The following is a 24070-nucleotide window of genomic DNA, read 5'->3' as shown; positions in this document are numbered from 1 at the left end:
TGTCCTCTTCAGCAAAAACAACAACAGAGAAGAATGCAGCAGGCGACACAACGGGTTACTCCATGGAGCTCTTTACACATACCGTCCCTGGCTTAGAAAGTGAAGCAGTTAACAGTCCATGCCCATTACAAATTGAATCTGACATGGAGTGCACTGACGCACAGCCACAGCCAGACTACTATGCTGGTCCTTTGACTCAGACCACAACATTGCCCTCGCAGGGTGCTGATCAAGAATCAGACCCTGATGAGACTATGTTGCCCCATCACGAACGCTATACCACCGAACGACACGGTGACACAGACGAAGTTGCGCAGGAGGTACAAGAAGAGTTATTAGATGACCCAGTTCTTGACCCCGATTGGCAGCCATTGGGGGAACAGGGTGCAGGCGGCAGCAGTTCTGAAGCAGAGGAGGAGGAGGGGCCGCAGCAGGCATCAACATCGCCACAGGTTCCATCTGCCGGGCCCGTATCTTGCCCAAAACGCGTGGCAAAGCCAAAACCTGGTGGAGGACAGCGTGGCCATCCGGTTAAAGCTCAGTCTGCAATGCCTGAAAAGGTATCCGATGCTAGAAAGAGTGCAGTCTGGCATTTTTTTAAACAACATCCAATTGATCAGCGCAAAGTCATCTGTCAAAAATGTTCTACTTCCTTAAGCAGAGGTCAGAATCTGAAAAGTCTCAATACTAGTTGCATGCATAGACATTTAACCACCATGCATTTGAAAGCTTGGACTAACTACCAAACGTCCCTTAAGGTTGTTGCACCCTCGGCCAATGAAGCTAGTCATCAACGCAACATCCCTTCCGGCAGTGTAGGACCACCATTTAGCGCACCACCTGCTGTATCTGTGCAGGTATCTTTGCCAGGCCAAAGCAGTCAGGGTCAGGGAATCACCAGTTTCGTAGTAGGAAACACTGCATCTAGGGCACCGGCGGCAACAATACCATCTCCCACCGTCTCTCAGTCTGCCATGTCCACCGGCACCCCCGCTAGTTCCACGATCTCCAGCTCTCCAGTCCAGCTCACCCTACATGAGACTATGGTTAGAAAAAGGAAATACTTAGCCTCGCATCCGCGTACACAGGGTTTGAACGCCCACATAGCTAGACTAATCTCGTTAGAGATGATGCCCTACCGGTTAGTTGAAAGCGAAGCTTTCAAAGACCTGATGGACTACGCTGTACCACGCTACGAGCTACCCAGTCGACACTTTTTTTCCAGAAAAGCCATCCCAGCCCTCCACCAGCATGTTAAAGAGCGCATCGTCCATGCACTCAGGCAATCTGTGAGCACAAAGGTGCACCTGACAACAGATGCATGGACCAGTAGGCATGGCCAGGGACGTTACGTGTCCATCACGGCACACTGGGTAAATGTGGTGGATTCAGGGTCCACAGGGGACAGCAAGTTTGGGACAGTTCTGCCTAGCCCACGGTCTAGTAAACAGTTGTCTGTAGCCGTTCGCACCCCCTCCTCCTCCTCCTCCTCGTCCTCCTGCAGAAGCAAGAGCTCGTCCACAGACCGCAGTCGCACAAACACTCCATCCGCACCTGCCACTGTTGCACACCAGGTCTCCCATTATGGGGCAGCTACTGGCATACGTCAGCAGGCTGTATTGGCTATGAAGTGTTTGGGCGACAATAGACACACCGCGGAAGTTCTGTCCGAGTTCTTGCAGCAAGAAACGCAGTCGTGGCTGGGCACTGTAGATCTTGAGGCAGGCAAGGTAGTGAGTGATAACGGAAGGAATTTCATGGCTGCCATCTCCCTTTCCCAACTGAAACACATTCCTTGCCTGGCTCACACCTTAAACCTGGTGGTGCAGTGCTTCCTGAAAAGTTATCCGGGGTTATCCGACCTGCTCCTCAAAGTGCGTGGACTTTGCGCACATATCCGCCGTTCGCCTGTACACTCCAGCCGTATGCAGACCTATCAGCGTTCTTTGAACCTTCCCCAGCATCGCCTAATCATAGACGTTGCAACAAGGTGGAACTCAACACTGCACATGCTTCAGAGACTGTGCGAACAGAGGCGGGCTGTTATGTTTTTGTGGGAGGATACACATACACGGGCAGGCAGTAGGATGGCAGACATGGAGTTGTCAGGTGTGCAGTGGTCGAAGATTCAAGACATGTGTCAAGTCCTTCAGTGTTTTGAGGAATGCACACGGCTGGTTAGTGCAGACAACGCCATAATAAGCATGAGCATCCCCCTAATGCGTCTGCTGATGCAAAGTTTGACGCACATAAAGGATCAGGCGTCTGCACCAGAGGAAGAGGAAAGCCTTGATGACAGTCAGCGATTGTCTGGTCAGGGCAGTGTACATGACGAGGTACCGGGCGAAGAGGAGGTGGAGGATGAGGAGGATGATGGGGATGAGTATATTTTTAATGAGGAAGCTTTCCCGGGGGCACGGGAAATTGGTGGCGTGGCAAGGCCGGGTTCTGGTTTTTTGAGGGACACAAGTGACGTAGATTTGCCTGCAACTGCCCCTCAACCAAGCACAACCGCAGATTTGACAACGGGAACTTTGGCCCACATGGCGGATTATGCCTTGCGTATCCTCAAAAGGGACACACGCATTACAAAAATGATGAACGATGACGATTACTGGTTGGCCTGCCTCCTTGATCCTCGCTATAAAGGCAAATTGCAAAATATTATGCCACATGAGAACTTGGAACTAATATTAGCAACAAAACAATCAACTCTTGTTGACCGTTTGCTTCTGGCATTCCCTGCACACAGCGCCCGTGATCGTTCTCACACGAGCTCCAGGGGCCAGCAGACCAGAGGTGTTAGAGGGGCAGAAATCAGAAGTGGCGTTGGACAGAGGGGTTTTCTGACCAGGTTGTGGAGTGATTTTTCTATGACCGCAGACAGGACAGGTACTGCAGCATCAATTCAAAGTGACAGGAGACAACATTTGTCCAGTATGGTTACAAACTATTTTTCATCCCTTATCGACGTTCTCCCTCAACCGTCATTCCCATTTGATTACTGGGCATCCAAATTAGACACCTGGCCAGAATTGGCAGAATATGCATTGCAGGAGCTTGCTTGCCCGGCAGCTAGTGTCCTATCAGAAAGAGTATTCAGTGCTGCAGGTTCAATACTAACAGAAAAAAGGACTCGTCTGGCTACCCAAAATGTAGATGATCTAACCTTCATTAAAATGAACCACAACTGGATTTCAAAATCTTTTGCCCCACCCTGCCCGGCTGACACCTAGCTTTCCTATGAAAAGGTCTTGCCTGTGGACTATTCTGAATGACTTTTCCAATCTCGTAATTTTCTTCACCTGATTGTCCAGCATACGACATGTTTCCACCTCACGAAATGGCCAAACTCCCCACACGGGGCCGTGCTATCGCCACTTTGCGCTTGGACCCTTGAGAGTGCTGTTTGTCTGAAGAGGTGGGTGTGGCCGCTTTTGGTCGACGGCACTGCCACTGGGTCCCTCATAGTACAATAAAGTGTCTCTGGCGGTGGTGGTGCGCACCCAACGTCAGACACACCGTTGTAATATGAGGGGCCCTGTGCCTGTACCGCCGGCCACAAGACAGTTCCCCCCCCCAGCTCAAACAGTGCTGTACCACTAGCAAAATTATCTCTCACAGCTTCACCAATGTGTAGTCTAGCCGCTGACATCCTTCAATGCCTGGCACTGACAATACCATTGTTTTGACATTTTTGTTATGTTAGGCCTTCGAAGCCTGTCTGCGGTCCCTTCTTTCTACAACTACTACACTGACCAGGCCACTGCTGGCCGTGTTACCCTGGAACCAATTTAAAAGTGCCTACAGTCAGCCCAATTTTGTTATGTTAGGCCTTCGAAGACTGTCTGCCGTCACTCCTTCCACTAGACTTCCACTGACCATACACTGCTGCCCATGTACCCCTGGAACCAATTTAAAGTGCCTACAGCCAGCCCAATTTTGTTATGTTAGGCCTTCGAAGCCTGTCTGCGGTCACTCCTTCCACTAGACTTCCACTGACCAGACCACTGCTGCCCGTGTACCCCTGGAACCAATTTAAAAGTGCCTACAGCCATGTGTTATTATTTTAGGCCTTCGATGCCTGTCTGCGGTCACTCCTTCCACTAGACTTCCACTGACCAGACCACTGCTGCCCGTGTACCCCTGGAACCAATTTAAAAGTGCCTACAGCCAGCCCAAGTTTGTTATGTTAGGCCTTCGATGCCTGTCTGCGGTCCATTCTTTCAACTACTACTACACTGACCAGGTCACTGCTGCCCGTGTACCCCTGGAACCAATTTAAAATTGCCTACAGCCAGCCCAATTTTTTTATTTTAGGCCTTCGATGCCTGTCTGCGGTCCATTCTTTCAACTACTACTACACTGACCAGGTCACTGCTGCCCGTGTACCCCTGGAACCAATTTAAAATTGCCTACAGCCATGTGTTATTATTTTAGGCCTTCGATGCCTGTCTGCGGTCACTCCTTCCACTAGGCCTCCACTGACCACACCACTGCTGTCCGTGTACCCCTGGAACCAATTTAAAATTGCCTACAGCCATGTGTTATTATTTTAGGCCTTCGATGCCTGTCTGCGGTCACTCCTTCCACTAGGCCTCCACTGACCACACCACTGCTGTCCGTGTACCCCTGGAACCAATTTAAAATTGCCTACAGCCATGTGTTATTATTTTAGGCCTTCGATGCCTGTCTGCGGTCCATTCTTTCAACTACTACTACACTGACCAGGGCACTGCTGGCCGTGTACCCCTGGAACCAACATCAGAAAATATAAAAATAAGTATTTTGCTTATAAAAAAGAAAATACTGGTGAGATATCAAATGCAGACATTTTAACATTAAAAACAAACACACAACTCTAATCTGGTACAGTACTAAAAATGGCCACCAGCTACAATTACTTTCTCCTGCAAGTAGTTAACTGAAAGTTTTTTTAAATTGAAAACACACATATGGCATCCACCGAGTGTTGTCCTGTCGCGTCTTCTTTATATTATTGCCGAGAAGATGCAAAATAATGAAAATAATAAAATCATTAATTACCAAAATAATAGAGAAAGTCAACACCACATTGCAAATAAACATTCATTCCAAATAAAGAAGCAGGGCGCGTCCGAGGGTGAGTATATACCTAATAAGAATATAATCACCCTCGGACGCGCAATGCTTATTTCCAACAGCCTTCCTTCCTAAGAATCAGCCCTTCCGTCGTGTAGAGAGACGTTGTGTTACACTCCAAGGTGTTCCCCAGGTTGCCTTTCCTGAGCTTCGATCTTCCGGCTCTCGTTTAGTAGTTCTTGGAAACTACTCTGCATTAGGCCTTCAAATTGGGTATGGGGTGTAGAGAGATGGTGTGTTCCACTCCAAGGTGTTCCCCAGGTTGCCTTTCCTGAGCTTCGATCTTCCGGCTCTCGTTTAGTAGTTGTTGGAAACTACGCTGCATTAGGCCTTCAAATTGGGTATGGGGTGTAGCGAGAGGGTGTGTTACACTCCAAGGTGTTCCCCAGGTTGCCTTTCCTGAGCTTCGATCTTCCGGCTCTCGTTTAGTAGTTCTTGGAAACTACACTGCATTAGGCCTTCAAATTGGGTATGGGGTGTAGAGAGAGGGTGTGTTACACTCCAAGGTGTTCCCCAGGTTGCCTTTCCTGAGCTTCGATCTTCCGGCTCTCGTTTAGTAGTTGTTGGAAACTACGCTGCATTAGGCCTTCAAATTGGGTATGGGGTGTAGCGAGAGGGTGTGTTACACTCCAAGGTGTTCCCCAGGTTGCCTTTCCTGAGCTTCGATCTTCCGGCTCTCGTTTAGTAGTTCTTGGAAACTACACTGCATTAGGCCTTCAAATTGGGTATGGGGTGTAGAGAGAGGGTGTGTTACACTCTAAGGTGTTCCCCAGGTTTCCTTGCCATTGCTTCGGTCTTCCGACTCTCGTTTAGTAGTTGTAGAAAAGTACACTGCATTAGGCCATACAAAATGGGTATGGGGTGGAGAGAGATGGTGTGTTACACTCCAAGGTGTTCCCCAGGTTGCCTTTCCTGAGCTTCTATCTTCAGGCTCTCATTAAATTGTGGTTAAATGGAACAACTGCATTTGGCGTACTAGTTGGTTTGGGGCCTACTATCGGTGTCTGCCACTCCTTGCTGTTCTCCTCCACTGAACAAAGCTGTGCCGCCTGTTTACTACGGTTGCCAATTTTGAACTGCATTTCGACTACTTACTGATTTGGCCCTACTCTCTGTGTCAGCCTCTCATTCCAGTTGTCCTCCACTGCAATGCCCCCTGGTTATTCCTGTGTTACCAATTTTGAACTGCATTTAGCCCACTTTCTTCTTTGGGCCTATATCTGTGTTTCCACTTCATCGTGCCCATTGCCCAGCCAGTGATAGATGAGTCTGCTGGTACATTGACCCATAACGCAACATTCCCCGTGCACGCTACACAACAACATTGTGACCCTGCTGAAAGTCAGGTTGCTCTTCCCGCATACCATACCACCTTACACGGGGACAAAGAGGAAGGTGCAGATGAAAGTGCAGGTTCCTTCATCAGGTGGGGGGAGGAATACTAGTTGGCGACGTCACTGGCACAGGGCCTCTCATAGTACGCAAAAGTGTTGCTGCCGGTGGGAGGCGCCCCCGCCGTGCAAACACACCGCTGTACTTTGAGGGGCCCTGTGCCAGTGCCAATGCCAACGAGTGGGCCCCCCCTGCTTGCTCAGGTTCACAGCACTTGCAAAGTTGAAATACTTACCTCTCCCTGCTCCACTGCCGTGACGTGGTCCAGATTTCCTGGGCCCACTAATTACTTGAACCAGCCCTACCCCCCACAACTTTAGCCAAATGACCCCCAATTTCAAATGCCTTCCAATTATTATAAGGTAAATTACGCTTGACAAGCTTCATTAAGAAGAATGGATGGTTTTGACATTAAAATGGCCACTCTAGGTGTTTTCCTGGCCCCCACTCACTGCCGACTATGCTGCCCCATTGACTTGCATTGGGTTTCGTGTTTCGGTCGATCCCGACTTTACGTCATAATCGGCCGATTTCACTCGACCCGACTTTGGACATAGTCGGGTTTCGCAAAACCCGGCTCGACTCTAAAAAGGTCAAGGTCGCTCAACTCTACTACTAAGTTTTTAGCAACAACTGATGAGCAGCATATTGTTTAGATGAGAAAGTTGAAAAGAGATAAGAACGATTCTCTTCATTTCTTTCTCCTTTCCGTGGTTGCTAAACTGTAAGAAGAAAGTAGAGCATGAGCCTTAACACAAAACGTTAAAAGAGAGTAAACACAACACCAATGGTGAAAAGAAGCCATGCGTTGGCCCGAAATCAAACTCGAGTCAACTGCTTGGAAGGAAGATATGCTCACCACTAGAGTTGAGCGACCTTGACCTTTTTAGAGTCGAGCCGGGTTTTGCGAAACCCGACTATGTCCAAAGTCGGGTCGAGTGAAATCGGCCGATTATGACGTAAAGTCGGGATCGACCGAAACACGAAACCCAATGCAAGTCAATGGGGCAGCATAGTCGGCAGTGAGTGGGGGCCAGGAAAACACCTAGAGTGGCCATTTTAATGTCAAAACCATCCATTCTTCTTAATGAAGCTTGTCAAGCGTAATTTACCTTATAATAATTGGAAGGCATTTGAAATTGGGGGTCATTTGGCTAAAGTTGTGGGGGGTAGGGCTGGTTCAAGTAATTAGTGGGCCCAGGAAATCTGGACCACGTCACGGCAGTGGAGCAGGGAGAGGTAAGTATTTCAACTTTGCAAGTGCTGTGAACCTGAGCAAGCAGGGGGGGCCCACTCGTTGGCATTGGCACTGGCACAGGGCCCCTCAAAGTACAGCGGTGTGTTTGCACGGCGGGGGCGCCTCCCACCGGCAGCAACACTTTTGCGTACTATGAGAGGCCCTGTGCCAGTGACGTCGCCAACTAGTATTCCTCCCCCCACCTGATGAAGGAACCTGCACTTTCATCTGCACCTTCCTCTTTGTCCCCGTGTAAGGTGGTATGGTATGCGGGAAGAGCAACCTGACTTTCAGCAGGGTCACAATGTTGTTGTGTAGCGTGCACGGGGAATGTTGCGTTATGGGTCAATGTACCAGCAGACTCATCTATCACTGGCTGGGCAATGGGCACGATGAAGTGGAAACACAGATATAGGCCCAAAGAAGAAAGTGGGCTAAATGCAGTTCAAAATTGGTAACACAGGAATAACCAGGGGGCATTGCAGTGGAGGACAACTGGAATGAGAGGCTGACACAGAGAGTAGGGCCAAATCAGTAAGTAGTCGAAATGCAGTTCAAAATTGGCAACCGTAGTAAACAGGCGGCACAGCTTTGTTCAGTGGAGGAGAACAGCAAGGAGTGGCAGACACCGATAGTAGGCCCCAAACCAACTAGTACGCCAAATGCAGTTGTTCCATTTAACCACAATTTAATGAGAGCCTGAAGATAGAAGCTCAGGAAAGGCAACCTGGGGAACACCTTGGAGTGTAACACACCATCTCTCTCCACCCCATACCCATTTTGTATGGCCTAATGCAGTGTACTTTTCTACAACTACTAAACGAGAGTCGGAAGACCGAAGCAATGGCAAGGAAACCTGGGGAACACCTTAGAGTGTAACACACCCTCTCTCTACACCCCATACCCAATTTGAAGGCCTAATGCAGTGTAGTTTCCAAGAACTACTAAACGAGAGCCGGAAGATCGAAGCTCAGGAAAGGCAACCTGGGGAACACCTTGGAGTGTAACACACCCTCTCGCTACACCCCATACCCAATTTGAAGGCCTAATGCAGCGTAGTTTCCAACAACTACTAAACGAGAGCCGGAAGATCGAAGCTCAGGAAAGGCAACCTGGGGAACACCTTGGAGTGTAACACACCCTCTCTCTACACCCCATACCCAATTTGAAGGCCTAATGCAGTGTAGTTTCCAAGAACTACTAAACGAGAGCCGGAAGATCGAAGCTCAGGAAAGGCAACCTGGGGAACACCTTGGAGTGTAACACACCCTCTCGCTACACCCCATACCCAATTTGAAGGCCTAATGCAGCGTAGTTTCCAACAACTACTAAACGAGAGCCGGAAGATCGAAGCTCAGGAAAGGCAACCTGGGGAACACCTTGGAGTGGAACACACCATCTCTCTACACCCCATACCCAATTTGAAGGCCTAATGCAGAGTAGTTTCCAAGAACTACTAAACGAGAGCCGGAAGATCGAAGCTCAGGAAAGGCAACCTGGGGAACACCTTGGAGTGTAACACAACGTCTCTCTACACGACGGAAGGGCTGATTCTTAGGAAGGAAGGCTGTTGGAAATAAGCATTGCGCGTCCGAGGGTGATTATATTCTTATTAGGTATATACTCACCCTCGGACGCGCCCTGCTTCTTTATTTGGAATGAATGTTTATTTGCAATGTGGTGTTGACTTTCTCTATTATTTTGGTAATTAATGATTTTATTATTTTCATTATTTTGCATCTTCTCGGCAATAATATAAAGAAGACGCGACAGGACAACACTCGGTGGATGCCATATGTGTGTTTTCAATTTAAAAAAACTTTCAGTTAACTACTTGCAGGAGAAAGTAATTGTAGCTGGTGGCCATTTTTAGTACTGTACCAGATTAGAGTTGTGTGTTTGTTTTTAATGTTAAAATGTCTGCATTTGATATCTCACCAGTATTTTCTTTTTTATAAGCAAAATACTTATTTTTATATTTTCTGATGTTGGTTCCAGGGGTACACGGCCAGCAGTGCCCTGGTCAGTGTAGTAGTAGTTGAAAGAATGGACCGCAGACAGGCATCGAAGGCCTAAAATAATAACACATGGCTGTAGGCAATTTTAAATTGGTTCCAGGGGTACACGGACAGCAGTGGTGTGGTCAGTGGAGGCCTAGTGGAAGGAGTGACCGCAGACAGGCATCGAAGGCCTAAAATAATAACACATGGCTGTAGGCAATTTTAAATTGGTTCCAGGGGTACACGGACAGCAGTGGTGTGGTCAGTGGAGGCCTAGTGGAAGGAGTGACCGCAGACAGGCATCGAAGGCCTAAAATAATAACACATGGCTGTAGGCAATTTTAAATTGGTTCCAGGGGTACACGGGCAGCAGTGACCTGGTCAGTGTAGTAGTAGTTGAAAGAATGGACCGCAGACAGGCATCGAAGGCCTAAAATAAAAAAATTGGGCTGGCTGTAGGCAATTTTAAATTGGTTCCAGGGGTACACGGGCAGCAGTGACCTGGTCAGTGTAGTAGTAGTTGAAAGAATGGACCGCAGACAGGCATCGAAGGCCTAACATAACAAACTTGGGCTGGCTGTAGGCACTTTTAAATTGGTTCCAGGGGTACACGGGCAGCAGTGGTCTGGTCAGTGGAAGTCTAGTGGAAGGAGTGACCGCAGACAGGCATCGAAGGCCTAAAATAATAACACATGGCTGTAGGCACTTTTAAATTGGTTCCAGGGGTACACGGGCAGCAGTGGTCTGGTCAGTGGAAGTCTAGTGGAAGGAGTGACCGCAGACAGGCTTCGAAGGCCTAACATAACAAAATTGGGCTGGCTGTAGGCACTTTAAATTGGTTCCAGGGGTACATGGGCAGCAGTGTATGGTCAGTGGAAGTCTAGTGGAAGGAGTGACGGCAGACAGTCTTCGAAGGCCTAACATAACAAAATTGGGCTGACTGTAGGCACTTTTAAATTGGTTCCAGGGTAACACGGCCAGCAGTGGCCTGGTCAGTGTAGTAGTTGTAGAAAGAAGGGACCGCAGACAGGCTTCGAAGGCCTAACATAACAAAAATGTCAAAACAATGGTATTGTCAGTGCCAGGCATTGAAGGATGTCAGCGGCTAGACTACACATTGGTGAAGCTGTGAGAGATAATTTTGCTAGTGGTACAGCACTGTTTGAGCTGGGGGGGGGAACTGTCTTGTGGCCGGCGGTACAGGCACAGGGCCCCTCATATTACAACGGTGTGTCTGACGTTGGGTGCGCACCACCACCGCCAGAGACACTTTATTGTACTATGAGGGACCCAGTGGCAGTGCCGTCGACCAAAAGCGGCCACACCCACCTCTTCAGACAAACAGCACTCTCAAGGGTCCAAGCGCAAAGTGGCGATAGCACGGCCCCGTGTGGGGAGTTTGGCCATTTCGTGAGGTGGAAACATGTCGTATGCTGGACAATCAGGTGAAGAAAATTACGAGATTGGAAAAGTCATTCAGAATAGTCCACAGGCAAGACCTTTTCATAGGAAAGCTAGGTGTCAGCCGGGCAGGGTGGGGCAAAAGATTTTGAAATCCAGTTGTGGTTCATTTTAATGAAGGTTAGATCATCTACATTTTGGGTAGCCAGACGAGTCCTTTTTTCTGTTAGTATTGAACCTGCAGCACTGAATACTCTTTCTGATAGGACACTAGCTGCCGGGCAAGCAAGCTCCTGCAATGCATATTCTGCCAATTCTGGCCAGGTGTCTAATTTGGATGCCCAGTAATCAAATGGGAATGACGGTTGAGGGAGAACGTCGATAAGGGATGAAAAATAGTTTGTAACCATACTGGACAAATGTTGTCTCCTGTCACTTTGAATTGATGCTGCAGTACCTGTCCTGTCTGCGGTCATAGAAAAATCACTCCACAACCTGGTCAGAAAACCCCTCTGTCCAACGCCACTTCTGATTTCTGCCCCTCTAACACCTCTGGTCTGCTGGCCCCTGGAGCTCGTGTGAGAACGATCACGGGCGCTGTGTGCAGGGAATGCCAGAAGCAAACGGTCAACAAGAGTTGATTGTTTTGTTGCTAATATTAGTTCCAAGTTCTCATGTGGCATAATATTTTGCAATTTGCCTTTATAGCGAGGATCAAGGAGGCAGGCCAACCAGTAATCGTCATCGTTCATCATTTTTGTAATGCGTGTGTCCCTTTTGAGGATACGCAAGGCATAATCCGCCATGTGGGCCAAAGTTCCCGTTGTCAAATCTGCGGTTGTGCTTGGTTGAGGGGCAGTTGCAGGCAAATCTACGTCACTTGTGTCCCTCAAAAAACCAGAACCCGGCCTTGCCACGCCACCAATTTCCCGTGCCCCCGGGAAAGCTTCCTCATTAAAAATATACTCATCCCCATCATCCTCCTCATCCTCCACCTCCTCTTCGCCCGGTACCTCGTCATGTACACTGCCCTGACCAGACAATCGCTGACTGTCATCAAGGCTTTCCTCTTCCTCTGGTGCAGACGCCTGATCCTTTATGTGCGTCAAACTTTGCATCAGCAGACGCATTAGGGGGATGCTCATGCTTATTATGGCGTTGTCTGCACTAACCAGCCGTGTGCATTCCTCAAAACACTGAAGGACTTGACACATGTCTTGAATCTTCGACCACTGCACACCTGACAACTCCATGTCTGCCATCCTACTGCCTGCCCGTGTATGTGTATCCTCCCACAAAAACATAACAGCCCGCCTCTGTTCGCACAGTCTCTGAAGCATGTGCAGTGTTGAGTTCCACCTTGTTGCAACGTCTATGATTAGGCGATGCTGGGGAAGGTTCAAAGAACGCTGATAGGTCTGCATACGGCTGGAGTGTACAGGCGAACGGCGGATATGTGCGCAAAGTCCACGCACTTTGAGGAGCAGGTCGGATAACCCCGGATAACTTTTCAGGAAGCACTGCACCACCAGGTTTAAGGTGTGAGCCAGGCAAGGAATGTGTTTCAGTTGGGAAAGGGAGATGGCAGCCATGAAATTCCTTCCGTTATCACTCACTACCTTGCCTGCCTCAAGATCTACAGTGCCCAGCCACGACTGCGTTTCTTGCTGCAAGAACTCGGACAGAACTTCCGCGGTGTGTCTATTGTCGCCCAAACACTTCATAGCCAATACAGCCTGCTGACGTATGCCAGTAGCTGCCCCATAATGGGAGACCTGGTGTGCAACAGTGGCAGGTGCGGATGGAGTGTTTGTGCGACTGCGGTCTGTGGACGAGCTCTTGCTTCTGCAGGAGGACGAGGAGGAGGAGGAGGAGGGGGTGCGAACGGCTACAGACAACTGTTTACTAGACCGTGGGCTAGGCAGAACTGTCCCAAACTTGCTGTCCCCTGTGGACCCTGAATCCACCACATTTACCCAGTGTGCCGTGATGGACACGTAACGTCCCTGGCCATGCCTACTGGTCCATGCATCTGTTGTCAGGTGCACCTTTGTGCTCACAGATTGCCTGAGTGCATGGACGATGCGCTCTTTAACATGCTGGTGGAGGGCTGGGATGGCTTTTCTGGAAAAAAAGTGTCGACTGGGTAGCTCGTAGCGTGGTACAGCGTAGTCCATCAGGTCTTTGAAAGCTTCGCTTTCAACTAACCGGTAGGGCATCATCTCTAACGAGATTAGTCTAGCTATGTGGGCGTTCAAACCCTGTGTACGCGGATGCGAGGCTAAGTATTTCCTTTTTCTAACCATAGTCTCATGTAGGGTGAGCTGGACTGGAGAGCTGGAGATCGTGGAACTAGCGGGGGTGCCGGTGGACATGGCAGACTGAGAGACGGTGGGAGATGGTATTGTTGCCGCCGGTGCCCTAGATGCAGTGTTTCCTACTACGAAACTGGTGATTCCCTGACCCTGACTGCTTTGGCCTGGCAAAGATACCTGCACAGATACAGCAGGTGGTGCGCTAAATGGTGGTCCTACACTGCCGGAAGGGATGTTGCGTTGATGACTAGCTTCATTGGCCGAGGGTGCAACAACCTTAAGGGACGTTTGGTAGTTAGTCCAAGCTTTCAAATGCATGGTGGTTAAATGTCTATGCATGCAACTAGTATTGAGACTTTTCAGATTCTGACCTCTGCTTAAGGAAGTAGAACATTTTTGACAGATGACTTTGCGCTGATCAATTGGATGTTGTTTAAAAAAATGCCAGACTGCACTCTTTCTAGCATCGGATACCTTTTCAGGCATTGCAGACTGAGCTTTAACCGGATGGCCACGCTGTCCTCCACCAGGTTTTGGCTTTGCCACGCGTTTTGGGCAAGATACGGGCCCGGCAGATGGAACCTGTGGCGATGTTGATGCCTGCTGCGGCCCCTCCTCCTCCTCTGCTTCAGAACTGCTGCCGCCTGCACCCTGTTCCCCCAATGGCTGCCAATCGGGGTCAAGAACTGGGTCATCTAATAACTCTTCTTGTACCTCCTGCGCAACTTCGTCTGTGTCACCGTGTCGTTCGGTGGTATAGCGTTCGTGATGGGGCAACATAGTCTCATCAGGGTCTGATTCTTGATCAGCACCCTGCGAGGGCAATGTTGTGGTCTGAGTCAAAGGACCAGCATAGTAGTCTGGCTGTGGCTGTGCGTCAGTGCACTCCATGTCAGATTCAATTTGTAATGGGCATGGACTGTTAACTGCTTCACTTTCTAAGCCAGGGACGGTATGTGTAAAGAGCTCCATGGAGTAACCCGTTGTGTCGCCTGCTGCATTCTTCTCTGTTGTTGTTTTTGCTGAAGAGGACAAGGAAGTGACTTGTCCCTGACCGTGAACATCCACTAACGACGCGCTGCTTTTACTTTTACCAGTTTCACGAGATGAGGCAAAAGAGCTAGAGGCTGAGTCAGCAAGATAAGCCAAAACTTGCTCTTGCTGCTCCGGCTTTAAAAGCGGTTTTCCTAATCCCAGAAAAGGGAGCGTTCGAGGCCTTGTGTAGCCGGACGACGAACCTGGCTCCACAGCTCCAGACTTAGGTGCAATATTTTTTCCCCCACGACCACCTGATGCTCCACCACTACCACTACCCTCATTACCAGCTGACAATGAACGCCCCCGGCCACGACCTCTTCCACTAGACTTCCTCATTGTTTTAAAAACGTAACCAAACTAACGTTATTTGTTGCAGTCACACAACTTACACGGTGAGCTATAACTTCTGTATGATTTAGCTACCCCTTTACAGGTTGGTGAGACCACAGCGAAAATCAGGCCCAATGTTACACACTCTTTTTTTGGTGGCTGCAAATTAGAGAGATGCCCCACACGCAGGACTGTCACTGAAGCACAAATGTTAATATTAATGTCACACTATTATTTTTTTTTTATTTTTATTTTTTTCAGGAACACTTTAGAAACCCCCCAAAAAAAAAAAAATAGATTTTTGCAGGGAGAATTTAGAAAACAAATGTAACAAACTATATGCTTTCTATGGGCCACTGAGTGAGAGATGACGCACACAGGAATCAGGAGTGGCACACAAGCCCAGAGGCCAATATTTTTCTACCAATGATTGATGGAGTTATTTTCTCTGGTAGATTTTGGAACCCAAATCAAGGAAAAAAAATGTAGGCTTTCTATGGACCACAATTGGAGAGAGAGAGAGAGAGAGATGGCACACCCAGGAGTCAAGACTGGCACACAAGCAGAAAGGCCAATATTAATCTCCCACTGTTTTTTTTGGTTGTTTTTTTTTTTTTTTTTTTCAGGGAGACTTTAGAAAAAAAAATAATAAAAAAAATATGATTTTATCAGGAAGAATTTAGAAACCAAATAAAATAAAATGATTTTTTCAGGGAGAATTTAGAAAACAAATAAAACCAAAAATAGGCGTTCTATGGCCCACTGACTGAGAGATGACGCACCCAGGAGTCAAGACTGGCACACAAGCAGAAAGGCCAATATTAATCTCCCACTGTTTTTTTTGGTTGTTTTTTTTTTTTTTTTTTTCAGGGAGACTTTAGAAAAAAAAATAATAAAAAAAATATGATTTTATCAGGAAGAATTTAGAAACCAAATAAAATAAAATGATTTTTTCAGGGAGAATTTAGAAAACAAATAAAACCAAAAATAGGCGTTCTATGGCCCACTGACTGAGAGATGACGCACCCAGGAGTCAAGACTGGCACACAAGCAGAAAGGCCAATATTAATCTCCCACTGTTTTTTTTGGTTGTTTTTTTTTTTTTTTTTTCAGGGAGACTTTAGAAAAAAAAATAATAAAAAAAATATGATTTTATCAGGAAGAATTTAGAAACCAAATAAAATAAAATGATTTTTTCAGGGAGAATTTATAAAACAAATAAAACCAAAAATAGGCGTTCTATGGCCCACTGACTGAGAGATGACGCACCCAGGAGTCAAGACTGGCACACAAGCAGAAAGGCCAATATTAATCTCCCACTGTTTTTTTTGGTTGTTTTTTTTTTTTTTTTTTTCAGGGAGACTTTAGAAAAAAAAATAATAAAAAAAATATGATTTTATCAGGAAGAATTTAGAAACCAAATAAAATAAAATGATTTTTTCAGGGAGAATTTAGAAAACAAATAAAACCAAAAATAGGCGTTCTATGGCCCACTGACTGAGAGATGACGCACCCAGGAGTCAAGACTGGCACACAAGCAGAAAGGCCAATATTAATCTCCCACTGTTTTTTTTGGTTGTTTTTTTTTTTTTTTTTTCAGGGAGACTTTAGAAAAAAAAATAATAAAAAAAATATGATTTTATCAGGAAGAATTTAGAAACCAAATAAAATAAAATGATTTTTTCAGGGAGAATTTAGAAAACAAATAAAACCAAAAATAGGCGTTCTATGGCCCACTGACTGAGAGATGACGCACCCAGGAGTCAAGACTGGCACACAAGCAGAAAGGCCAATATTAATCTCCCACTGTTTTTTTTTTTTTTTTTCAGGGAGACTTTAGAAAAAAAAATAATAAAAAAAATATGATTTTATCAGGAAGAATTTAGAAACCAAATAAAATAAAATAATTTTTTCAGGGAGAATTTAGAAAACAAATAAAACCAAAAATAGGCGTTCTATGGCCCACTGACTGAGAGATGACGCACACAGGAGTCAGGAGTGGCACACAAACCCAGAGGCCAATATTTTTCTACCAATGATTGATGTAGTTATTTTCTCTGGTAGATTTTAGAACCCAAATCAAGGAAAAAAAATATAGGCTTTCTATGGACCACAATTGGAGAGAGAGAGAGAGAGAGAGAGAGAGAGAGAGAGAGAGAGAGAGATGGCACACCCAGGAGTCAAGACTGGCACACAAGCAGAAAGGCCAATATTAATCTCCCACTGTTTTTTTGGTTGTTTTTTTTTTTTTTTTTTTTCAGGGAGACTTTAGAAATAAAAATAATAAAAAAAATATGATTTTATCAGGAAGAATTTAGAAACCAAATAAAATAAAATGATTTTTTCAGGGAGAATTTAGAAAACAAATAAAACCAAAAATATGCGTTCTATGGCCCACTGACTGAGAGAGAGAGAGAGATGGAACGCTTAGTACTGGCACACAAGCCCAAAGGGCAATATTAATCTCCCTTTTTTTTTCCAGGGAGAATTTCTGAAACCCAAAAAAAAAATAAAATAGGCTTTCTATGGCCCACTATTTGTGAGAGAGATGGGACGCTCAGGACTGGCACAGATGGCACGCTCAGGACTGGCACAGAAGCCCAGAGGCCAATATTAATCTCCCTTTTTTTCTGGGAGAATTTATAAAACCAAAAAAATATTTAAATAGGCTTTCTATGGCCCACTATTTGTGAGAGAGATGGCACGCTCAGGACTGGCACAGATGGCACGCTCAGGACTGGCACAGAAGCCCAGAGGCCAATATTAATCTCCCTTTTTTTCAGGGAGAATTTATAAAACCCAAAAAAAAATAAAATAGGCTTTCTATGGCCCACTATTTGTGAGAGAGATGGCACACTCAGGACTGGCACACAAGCCCAAAGGCCAATATTAATCTCCCACTGTATTTTTATCAGGGAGAATTTATACACCCCACAAAAAAAAATACAGAAAAATGAAAAGGCTTTCTATGGCCCACTATGTGAGAGAGATGGCACACACAGGGATGGCACTCTAGCAGAAATGCCAAATTGCCAATCTTAATCTCCCACCAAAAAAAAAAAAAAAAAAAAAACAGGGAATGTCCTACAATTACTATCTCCCTGCCTGCAGTAATCTCAGCCAGGTATGGCAGGCAGCTACTATCTCCCTGCCTGCAGTAATCTCAGCCAGGTATGGCAGGCAGCAATAAGGAGTGGACTGATGCACAAATGAAATAAAAAGTGTGGACAAACAAAAAAGATAGCTGTGCAGAAAGGAAGGAACAAGAGGATTTGTGCTTTGAAAAAAGCAGTTGGTTTGCACAGCGGCGTACACACAGCAATGCAGCTATCAGGGAGCCTTCTAGGGCAGCCCAATGAGCTACAGCGCTGAGGGGAAAAAAAAAAAAAAAAAAAATTCCACTGTCCCTGCACACCGAGGGTGGTGTTGGACAGTGCAAATCGCTGCAGCACAAGCGGTTTTGTGGTTAATGGACCCTGCCTAACGCTATCCCTGCTTCTGACAAAGCGGCAGCAACCTCTCCCTAAGCTCAGATCAGCAGCAGTAAGATGGCGGTCGGCGGGAACGCCTCTTTATAGCCCCTGTGACGTCGCAGACAGCAAGCCAATCACTGCAATGCCCTTCTCTAAGATGGTGGGGACCAGGACCTATGTCATCACGCTGCCCACACTCTGCGTTTACCTTCATTGGCTGAGAAATGGCGCTTTTCGCGTCATTGAAACGCGACTTTGGCGCGAAAGTCGCGTACCGCATGGCCGACCCCGCACAGGGGTCGGATCGGGTTTCATGAAACCCCGACTTAGCCAAAAGTCGGCGACTTTTGAAAATGTTCGACCCGTTTCGCTCAACCCTACTCACCACTATACCGCCAATGCTTATGACAGCATTTTTTTCACATTTTCTGCAATAACACTACAAAATGGTTAGCAAAAAAAGTATGATGATATAAAAAAAAAACAAATCCTTCATTATTGCATTGGCCGGGAATCGAACCCGGGTCAACAGCTTGGGAAGCAGCTATGCTCACCAGTATACCACCAATGCATGAGCCCTCTTTCCAAACTTGGCTTTTGTTGCCCAAAGGTGCGAAAGTGTTAACACAAAAAAAGAATGGACTGAATATGATGGGAAAGAGTCGATTGATAAAAAAAGTATTCAAAAAGGCAAGGTGTTCTCCAAAACTCATAAATTAACTCTTTAGAACCAGCTGCGTAGCCTTCCTACCAATTTCTAAAATTCTCTCAATTGTTTTCGCTATTTGCCCGTAAGTTACCTAAAGTCTTACCAAAATAGAAAGTACACTATGAGCCTTAGCACAAAAAGATTAAAAAGAGTCAAAACCACCACAAAATGACTGCTAAAAACCTCTGCCAATTTTTTGCATTTCGAGCACTAACACTGCTAAGTTGTTACCAAGGAAAGAATAGCAGCAGCATATGTTTTTAAAGAGACATTTGAGAGCAAAAGTTGAAATTAAGGGGAGATGAGCTTTTTTGAATACATTTGTTGCTTTTCCACCTCTGTCTACAAATGCTCTCAATTATGTTGTATTTTTTGCCCATTAAGGTATCTAAAGTGTTACCAAAAAAAATCACAGCATAAGCCTTAACAAAAAAGGTAGAAAGATTAAAAACACCACTAAAAGCTAAATACATTGAGCGGTTATAGAATTAAACTATGGCCTATTGTTCGAAAAGCAACCACACCAACCAGCACAACACCAATGCTTACCATGGCATTGCTTTTGTATTGCGGACTAACCCTACTAAGTTTTTAGCAACAACTGATGAGCAGCAAATTGTTTAGATGAGAAAGTTGAAAAGAGATAAGAACGATTCTCTTCATTTCTTTCTCCTTTCCGTGGTTGCTAAACTGTAAGAAGAAAGTAGAGCATGAGCCTTAACACAAAACATTAAAAGAGAGTAAACACAACACCAATGGTGGAAAGAAGCCATGCGTTGGCCCGAAATCAAACTCGAGTCAACTGCTTGGAAGACATCTATGCTCACCCCTATATCGCCAAAGCTTATGACAGCATTTTTTTACATTTTCTGCAATAACACTACAAAATGGTTAGCAAAAAAAGTATGACGATTTAAAAACTCCCAAAACACTTAATTATTGCATTGGCCGGGAATCGAATCCGGGTCAGCTGCTTGGGAAGCAGCTATGCTCACCACTATACCACCAATGCATGAGCCCTCTTTCTAAATTAGGCTTTTGTTGCCCAAAGGTGCTAAAGTGTTAACACAAAAAAAGAACTGACTGAATATGATGGGAAAGAGCCGATTGATAAAAACTTAGACTTTCTACCAATTTCTAAAATTCCCTCAATTGTTTTCGCTATTTGCCCGTAAGTTACCTAAAGTCTTACCAAAATAGAAAGTACACTATGAGCCTTAGCACAAAAAGATTAAAAAGAGTCAATTCACTGCATAGGAAAACACTATGGGAGACAAACTTCCTAATAATGGGAACATTGTTTTCAAGAGGCCCTCTCACCTCTACGTCTCTTCCAAGGGGTATTGGGGTACAGTGACATCTCCCAGTGAACGCATTTGTCTTGGTTGAAAGCAATGGTAGAGTTCAAAAACTGTGCTGAAGGGGGTAACCACCCATGATAAGGGGTAGATAAAAGATGGGCAGGACGCCTACTCACCATATCTCCTCCTCCAAGGTGTGGCTAGGAAGATAAATGTGGAGACACTGTTTTTTTTTCGTATTGTGTTTGGAGAGGAGAGTCTCCAGAGGTGGCTCCAGGAGGAGCAGAAGACATTTGATGGTCTGAGCAGGAGAACCCCTCAGATATCAGGAATTGTTATGATTTATCTTTTGTTTTGCCGTTACGCCAGAAAGGCCACGTTTATTTTGCTGAACCCTGCTGCGGTTTATGCTTTCCCTTAATAAACCAGCAGGTGACTTACCCAAGAAGCGTTCCTATGTCTACTTCTGAGTAACTCAACCCCTCACCATCCAAATATTAGGTTAAGGGTGCCAATCATGTTGTCCGTCCCATTGTTTGAAATTGATTTGAAATTGTGTATAATTTGCCTTTTTTGTCAGTTTTTTTTTTAAATTATTGTTTCAGTAAACACAAAGAAAATGAACCTGTGTATAACAAGACATGTGGACTTGGAAAAATTGTCTGGGAGAAATTCTTCATATTCTGGAACAATTTCAAGGGTGTCAACACTTTTAGCCACGACTGTATACCGGGGGCAATTTGGTTCTAAGATGAAGACATGTAATCCCGGACTGTTGTGAATTCTGCTTTTGAGCTCCCTCTGGTGGTAGTAGATGGTAATGCAGTTGTTCCTGGGCTGCAGTCTTGGACAGGTGTATCTGCTAATTGCAGTTCTGACTGGGGTATTTAGGCTTGCAGGACTCATTAGTCCTTGCCAGTTGTCAATGTTTTTTGGAACATGATGGATCTCTGTTGTGAATTCCGTTCTTGGTTGTAAGTAGTATTTTTGTGAGTTCTGCTCTTGGGCTCCTCCTGTGGTCTTTAGTGGTATTGCTGCTTCTTGGATTTAGCTTCTCAGTTTTTTCCTTTCATTGTCTTTTGGGCTCGGCTATATTAGTCTGGCCTTAGCCATCAATCAATGCCAGTTGTCAATTGTCTCTGCCTGGAGTCATTGCTCTTTGGACTTTCCTGACACTCTGACCAAGTTCTGCAAAGCTAAGTCCTTCCATGTCATTTGCAGTTCACTGATTGTGGACTTGTTATTTTGTACTGTCTTGATTTTGCTCATTTGTCCAGTTTATCAGTATGGATCTTTTTAGCTAAACTGGAAGCTCTGGGCAGCAGAGTTTGCCCTCCACACCTTTAGTTAGGTGTGGAGATTTTTGCATTTCTCTGCGGTGGACTTTTTCTAGTTTCTTTCTACTTACCGCACAGAGCTCTTTTCTGTACTTTCCTATCTAGCTAGAAGTGGCCTCCTGTGCTCAATCTTGTTTCATACTACGTATGTCATTTCCTTCTCCACTCACAGTCATTACATGTGGGGAGCTGTCTTTCCTTTGGGGATTTTGTCTGAGGCAAGATAGTTTTCCTGCTTCTATCTTTAGGGGTAGCTAGCTCTTAGGCTGTGACGAGTTGCATAGGGAGCATTAGGAGCAATCCACGGCTGCTTCTAGTTGTGTGTTGAGCTTAGGGTCTGCGGTCAGTATAGATACCACCTGCTCAGAGCTAGTCTCATGTCGCTCCATAATCACCAGACCATAACAGATCTCTGTCTGGCTTCTCCTGCTTGGCTGCCATTTCAGCAAAGATAAGTGTCTGTTTCTTTTTCTGTGGCACACAGGCTGTGTGCTTGTTTTTTGATTGTATTCCTGCTCTGAATGTAGTATTCGCTGGAGTTGCAGATATACGCTCCCACATCTTTAGTTAGATGGAGGAAGTTTTTGTATATTCTGCTGTGGATATTTTTTGAAGGGTTTTAATACTGACCGCACAGAACTCTGACCTATCCTGTCCTATTTTAGCTAGAGTGGCCTCTTGTGCTAAATCCTGTTTTTCTGCCTGTGTATGTTTTTTCCTCTCTGACTCACCGCCAATATTTGTGAGGGGCTGTCTATCCTTTGGGGTTCTGCTCTGAGGCAAGATAGTTTTCCTATTTCCATCTTTAGGGGTATTTAGTCCTCAGGCTGTGACGAGGTGTCTAGGATTCGTTAGGTACACTCCACGGCTACTTCTAGTGGCAGTGTTAAGATCAGGATTTGCGGTCAGTATAGTTACCACCTACTCCAGTGAACGTTTTCATGCTGCTCCACGGTCACCGGATCATAATAGTACAACTGGCCCATAATGAGTTAAATGCCTCTCAGAAGAAGGGAAGAAAGGTGTTGAGCCATTTTTTTTTCTTCAGTCTGCATTGTATTCTCCTTCCTCTTAATCTCTGCGTGGCTGAGGAGCTTTGGGCTAGCATGAATGTTCAGGAAATAGCTTCTCGTGTAGACCAGCTTGCTGCTAGGGTACAGGGTATTTCAGATTATATTGTTCAGACTCCTGCTTTAGAACTGAAGATTCCTACTCCTGATTTGTTTTCTGGTGACAGGTCCAAATTTTTGAGTTTTAAAAACAACTGTAAACAGTTTTTTGCTCTGAGACCTCGATCCTCCGGTGATTCCATTCAGCGGGTAAAGATCGTAATCTCCCCGCTGCGTGGCGACCCACAGGATTGGGCGTTTTCCCTGGAATCTGGGAATCCGGCTTTGTTGAATATAGACTCCTTTTTTCAGGCTTTGGGATTATTATATGATGAACCTAATTCTGTGGATCAAGCTGAGAAGACCTTGTTGGCCCTGTCTCAGGGTCAAGAGGCGGCAGAATTGTATTGTCAGAAATTCAGAAACTGGTCTGTGTTGACTAAATGGAATAATGATGCTTTGGTGGCAATTTTCAGAAGGGGTCTTTCTGAATCCGTTAAAGATGTCATGGTGGGGTTTCCCACGCCTTCTGGTCTGAGTGATTCTATGTCTCTGGCCATTCAGATTGACCGGCGCTTGCAGGAGCACAGAACTGTGCGCACTGTGGCGTTGTCCTCAGAGCAGATTTCTGAGCCAATGCAGTGTGATAGGATTCTGTCTAGAACGGAACGACAAGGTTTCAGACGTCAGAATAGGTTGTGTTACTATTGTGGGGATGCTTTTCATGTCATTTCAGTCTGCCCTAAGCGGACAAAGAGGATCGCTAGTTCATTTACCATCAGCACTGTACAACCTAAATTTCTGTTATCTGTGTCCTTGATCTGCTCATTGTCATCATTTTCTGTCATGGCGTTTGTGGATTCAGGCGCTGCCTTGAACTTAATGCACTTTGGGTTTGCCAGGCGTTGTGGTTTTTCCTTGCAGCCTTTGCAGAACCCTATTCCTTTAAGGGGCATTGATGCTACACCCTTGGCTAAAAATAAGCCCCAGTTTTGGACACAGGTGACCATGCGCATGGCGCCAGCCCATCAGGAAGATTGTCGATTTCTGGTGTTGCATAATTTGCATGATGCTATCGTGCTGGGTTTTCCGTGGTTGCAGGTACATAATCCTGTGTTGGATTGGAAGTCCATGTCTGTGACTAGTTGGGGTTGTCAGGGGGTTCATAATGATGTTCCTTTGATGTCAATCTCCTCTTCTTCCTCTTCTGAAATTCCAGAGTTTTTGTCTGATTTTCAGGATGTATTCGATGAGCCCAAGTCCAGTTTCCTTCCATTCCTGCGATTGTGCTATTGAGTTGATTCCAG

At 45.9% G+C, this 24070-nt stretch overlaps 2 non-coding genes across 2 annotated transcripts; both read right to left on the bottom strand.

Moving 5' to 3' along the window:
- Positions 1-18806: 18806 nt before the first annotated feature.
- On the bottom strand, positions 18807-18878 carry TRNAG-CCC (transfer RNA glycine (anticodon CCC)). Its single transcript has one exon. It is a non-coding gene; the product is annotated as a tRNA-Gly (tRNA).
- Positions 18879-19956: 1078 nt separating this feature from the next.
- On the bottom strand, positions 19957-20028 carry TRNAG-CCC (transfer RNA glycine (anticodon CCC)). Its single transcript has one exon. It is a non-coding gene; the product is annotated as a tRNA-Gly (tRNA).
- Between the last annotated feature and the right edge of the window lie 4042 nt (positions 20029-24070).

This window comes from Ranitomeya imitator, chromosome 5 (assembly GCF_032444005.1).
Source record: "Ranitomeya imitator isolate aRanImi1 chromosome 5, aRanImi1.pri, whole genome shotgun sequence".
In the NCBI taxonomy this organism is placed as follows: domain Eukaryota; kingdom Metazoa; phylum Chordata; class Amphibia; order Anura; family Dendrobatidae; genus Ranitomeya; species Ranitomeya imitator.
The sequence above is the reverse complement of the archived record's forward strand: the minus strand, read 5'-3'. Positions and strand labels throughout refer to the sequence as shown.